The sequence below is a fragment of the Neophocaena asiaeorientalis genome, unplaced genomic scaffold (genome assembly GCF_003031525.2).
Source record: "Neophocaena asiaeorientalis asiaeorientalis breed wild unplaced genomic scaffold, Neophocaena_asiaeorientalis_V1.1 scaffold1996, whole genome shotgun sequence".
Lineage (NCBI taxonomy): Eukaryota > Metazoa > Chordata > Mammalia > Artiodactyla > Phocoenidae > Neophocaena > Neophocaena asiaeorientalis.
In genome coordinates, this window is record NW_020171868.1 from 1 (window position 1) to 5,716 (window position 5,716).

The window sequence follows — 5,716 nt, forward strand, 5'->3', positions numbered from 1 at the left end:
AAGGAAAGATGGAAGAAAAGAAGGAAGGTAGAAAAAAGGTGCGTATGGAGTACTTCAACATTTATGTAAAGAGTGGAACTGAAACTAACCTGAGGTTACCCTGAATTATTAGCATACGCTATAGAAACTTAAATGAAAAAATAAAAAAAACCAGCAAGGGAAACTCAAAGATTCTCTGTTTTTTCACTTTACTGCATATACACATCCACCTTAAACAATCTATATGCTTATATCCAATAAGAGAGCATTGTTTTGCAAGGCTTTTTGGCTTCTATCAGCATGTAAAGGTCGGACAACTCAACTTTAGCAGTCAGCCTTCAGGTGAATAATTGCTTCTTTCAGGTTGTGAACATTTGAATTTTCCAGAAATGTTTCCCAAAAAATGAAAACTAAGAGTCCTAGGACAGCGTCCTTTAGAAGTTTTATAGTACCAAGGTTTTTGGAGGAAGAGTATTCTTGTCGATTATCAACACAATGATTCCAAGCAGGTCAATTTTTGCTGAGAATATTATATAACAGAATCCACTTCACCTCCATTATACTGACATTGATCTTCCTTACTTCAACCTTGTGCTTCTTAGTAAAGTTGAAAGTACAGAGCCAAGAACAGACGGTGACAATGCCAGAGACTCAGATGTATCTATAGGTGCCTTCAGACAACATCAGTCACCCAGGCTGAAGTCCTGGTTTAAAACATCCCAACATGAATGAATCTCAAAAACCATATGCTGAGCAAGTGAAGCCAGATCAAAAGGGCACCTACTGTATTATTCAACTTACAGGAAATTCTAAACTGGGCAAAAGTCATCTCTAAAGATAAAAAACAGATCCATGGTTGCCTTGGGGTGGGAGATGGGGATACTTTTGCAAAAGCCTAGGAGGAAAGTTTCTAGGGTTTTAGAATTGTTATCTATCTTTATGGGGGTGGTAGTTATACAAATGTATACATTAATTAAAAGTCACTGAACCGTTGACTAAAAATGTCTGCATTTTATTGTATGTAAATGATACCTTAATAACGTTGATTACAAAATGAACCAAAAACAAAGCAGAAGAGAAACCTCTCAAGACCTCAAAGGAAATACACTGTTTTCTTCCAGGGTACCAGATTGGAAATGAGGCATTGGTCTGTTCTACCCTCAGCTTATTCCTAGGGTTATCTAGTCTATTTTAAAGCACTAGAGTCCCCTATCAGGAAAACTCACCCCATGTTTAATTACTTTGATTTCTTCTCTGCCTCTTCTCCCAACACATTGAAGTCATTCACGGAAGAAAAACCAGCTTTTTCCAACTTTGCATCATGACACATTCTTTCCAAAGCTATTATTTATAGAATAAAATTTGGGTACACTTCGTAAAAATCTAGCTTTATGAGCCTTACAAATCTTAACAGTTAACCTATTGCCTCCATGGCAATTTGGAAAAAAATTATTTTGAAAATGAATAGCTGAGACTTGACATTTTTTTGTTTGTGATTTTCTCTTCCCCTAAGAGAGGAGTGAGTAGGAATGAGAAACACATACATAAAGAAAAAAAATTATCTTGCTGCCTTTGCATGGTTATAATTTATAGGAGGCCCTTTTCAACAATAATCTATTATCAGAATCAATAAAATATAATCTCCATGAAGGCCAGGCCAGGATACTTGTCTCTTTTTCAGCAGATTGCAATACAAACCACATTCATGGATATGCTTCTTGATGATCTTTCTAATACTGTAACAGTTGCCCATTTCCTCATGCCTCTTCACCTTAACTTTAACCTGGTTTTTCACTAATGACTTCACATTTCCTTCTCTAACACTTGGTTGTGGGTCTCTTTTCCAACTCCAACTCCAACTCGCATTTCACTCTGGAACCAAAGGAAGACTCACACCTTCCTGCTGCAGTTGCAGATTATATAGACTAGAAAAAGGAAGGTTGCCAGATGGTGGTTTACATTATCTACAGACTGTCTCGGCTCAAGGTTAAATTCCCTGGGAGAAAACCCATAAACCCAGAAGCATCAAAAATAACCTGCATGTGCAGGGGGGAGACAGCTTTGCTTGTCTCATTTTACATTCTTTCTGATTTCTGGGCCCTGGTGATTTATCTCCCATGGAATGGAACAAGGAGGGGAACAAGTAGGGACAGTCCCTTCGAGCTAAGAGAAACACTCCAGGAGGTTTTGAATCAGACTTGGTTTTTTGTTAGCCAAGTTACAGGAGAATTTTTAAAGTGGGGGAAGGAAAGAAGGAAGCGGACCAGGAAAAGAATTTAAGCCATCATCTATAAACCAACAAAGCACTGATAGTTCCAAACATTATGTCAGAAACTAAAATGACTGATATAGGCTCAAGTGGTTTATAAAACCTATAAAAAGACTACACCAGCAAAGTCCCCATTTATCTGTAGAGTTCAGAAACTAAAACAAGGAATATTTTAGCTTAAAACCTTATCTCAAGAGAATCATATACACTTCACATGAATAGAAATACCTGAAACCAAACATTTTTAAAAGCTCCAATACCCAAAATATAAAGAAAAATATCAATCCAGAAGACTCAGTCAATCCATGATTATCACAAAACGGCTGGGCAATCTCTATCTCCCTTCCACACTAACCATCCATCCCATGGAAGACCAAGGGAGATCAGACCTTCCAGACTTACCTTCCAGACCTTCCAGACACCTGGCTGCTGCAAAATTCTATGGAGACTCCTTGTGGAACAGCAGTTTCCCATCTCTTGTGTCTCTCCCTATCGTGATCATGATCATGCAGGAAGCAAGTCTGGCTGTGCTATTTCTTATCATTGTCTGTCACCCATCTGGAACATGGTATTGTACAGATAAGGAGAAAGTAGTTGCCTTTCCCCCAGAAGGTTGAGGCTCAGGTACAGGGATAATTCTCCTGTGCACACAGTCATTATTTAGGCCGACTCAGTGACTTCAACAGGCTTAATCATGTGATCAGGTTTGTTGCCAGCTGCGTAATGCTCCCACATCGGTAGATAGAGCCGCTCTAGGTCCACTGTGTATTGTTTGGCGTTGAATAGAGGGCTAGATGTTCTCTGCTTCCAGACTTTGCCACGAACTTTCTTCAGGTATTCTAGATCAGTTCCCAGTTTCACAGCTATGTCTTCATATTCTTGTCTATCTTTAGCAATAAGCTCAAGACAGCCTAAACAAGTGAGCTGGGAAGCTGCAACTCGGGAAGCAAGAGTCTCTCCTGGCATAGTCACCATGGGTGTCCCTGACCAAAGGACATCCATCCCTGTGGTGTGTCCATTACAGAGTGGAGTGTCCAAGCAGACATCAGCCAGCTGGCCTCTCCGAACATGTTCCTCTTTAGGAGCAACAGGTGAAAAAATGATACGGTTCTGGGGAAGGCCCATATTTTGTGCATACTGTTGAATATTAGGTTCTCCTACTGCTGGAAAACGCAACAGCCACAGTACACTATTGGGAACACGCTTCAGAATATTTGCCCACATCTGCAAAGTAGATGGGTCAATTTTATATAACTGATTGAAGTTACAGTACACGATGGCATCTTCCGGTAACCCGTACTGAGAACGTGTGGTTACAATAATGGTACGGGGAACCTCCTCTCCAGTGGCAGCCTTAATGTTGACCTGGGTAGTTGCCAGTCCATTGCTAAGACTGAATCCATTAATTGTTATCTGAATTTGTCCTCTGTTAATCATTTCAATAACTGCCTCTGCAATAGTATTCATAGGAATGACAGGCATATTAAGAGCTGTATTGCTGCTGTCTGCGGTGTCTCTTCCATCAGGACATTTCATCTGGACAATCTGCACATCTGGGAGACTATCAAGAAATGCTTTGAGGTCGATGCCATTCAGCACAATCCGATTGTCATAAATGTGCCCATTGGACTTAAAATCGATGACTGCTTTCTTCTTCAGGTGAGGGAACATATTGGCATGATCACCAATAAAGAAAGTATGGGGCATATAAGCCAGTTTCTCAGAATACTGCTCAGCAACTTCAGCAGGTGACGTTTCCTGATCAGTGATGATATAATCCATGAAAAGCACGCCACTGGTCCCAGGGTAGCCCAGCCACATTGCCTGAATAGGAGCTGGCCTGAGAGCAAAGAGTTCATTTCGAGCACCCCTGGTATAACCATTCAGATTTACAAGGATGTGTATACCATCTTGATGGATGCGATCAGCTGCTTTCCCATTGCATGGAATCTGAGAAAGATCAGTGAAATGATGGGCTTCTGCCATCACCTTCGCTCGGAAGTTTGTGCCGTCATCTGGGCTCAGGGCATAGCAGAAGACCTCAAATTTATCAGGATTGTGCGTGCCTGGAATAGACTGCATAAGATGAGAAGTAGGATGATTCCCAAAGTCAGAACTCACGTACCCTACACGCAGTCGACCATCACTGAGCTTCAAGTCTTTTGGATGTTCATACGGTGGTTTATGAAGGACACTGATCTCGTCCAAGCAGAGGTTCCCATGGCTCTCAGCAATAGCCTTCCTGAAGCCATGAGAAAGAGGATAGAGCATACTATGATGAGGCTGCACAGAAGGCAACCTATTCTTCTCCAGCTGGTCAGCCACAATGCTGACCAACTTCTTCATTCGCTCATCATAGTCTGTCCAATCACAGACAATCTGCAGGCAATGAGCCAAATCACAATAAGCGTCAGGAGAGTCAGGTTCAAGCTTCAGAGCAGTGCGATAAGAAGCAATTGCTTCTGGAATATTTCCTGAATCCTTGTGAATGGAAGCCAGATTGCTGTGGGCATCCGCAAGTGCAGGGTTAATCTGAATGGCACGAGTATAACACTGTAAGGCTCCCTGAACTTCCTGCATCTCCACAGTAGGCATCAGCAGAAGTAGGACTGATTCGAATAGCTTCCTTACAATGCATCAGAGCTTCCTGCAGTTTTCCCTGCTGCTGCAGTACACTTGCTAAATTTGAATGGGCAACAGCAAACTCTGGGAAGACTTCTAATGCTTTACTATACAAGCCAACTGCCTCTTCAATGTTTCCCTGGTCTCCTTTGATATTGGCTAGGTTATTCAGAGAGTCTGCATGGGTGGGGCACCGCCGCAGAGCTGTATTATAACAATCTTCTGCTTCGGCAACACTGCCCTTGTCTTCCAGAGCGTTGGCTAGGTTGCAGTAAGCATTACGGAAATGTGGTTGCAATCTAATAGCTCACCTGTAGGTGTCTATTGCCAGATCCATCAGGCCTTGCTCATAGTATACACCAGCCAGGTTGGCACGTACCACTGCATGATTTGGAACTCCATTGCTTTCAAATAACATGCCTTGGCTCCTTCCAAGTGACCCAGGGCTTTGAGCAGGTTCCCCAGGTCACTGCGAACACAGTACAAATCAGGATTGTACTGAAGAGCAGAGACGTAAGCTTATACTGCCCCTTCCATGTCGCATGCTGCTACCAAAGCAGCTTCCAGGTTAATATAACCATCGATGAAATCTGGTTTGAGACGTAATGCATGCCGGTAATGCTCAATTGCTTCCTGCAACTGCCCTCATTCCTTGTACACATTCCCCAAATTCGAATAGGTTTCTGCCAGAAGAGGGTTCTGTTTAATTGCCAGAGTACTAAAGTGGGCAGATTTGTCCAGCCTCCGACACTGGAAGTGTAGAGATGAAAGTAGAAAATAAGAGAATAGGATGTGATTTTTAGTTGATACTACTTTTGCAAAAATTAGAAAATACAAAACAATTCG

At 41.9% G+C, this 5,716-nt stretch overlaps 1 pseudogene; it reads right to left on the bottom strand.

Annotated features, from left to right (window-relative positions):
• Positions 1-2,319: 2,319 nt before the first annotated feature.
• Positions 2,320-5,229, bottom strand: LOC112397558 (UDP-N-acetylglucosamine--peptide N-acetylglucosaminyltransferase 110 kDa subunit pseudogene; annotated as a pseudogene).
• Positions 5,230-5,716: the final 487 nt, after the last annotated feature.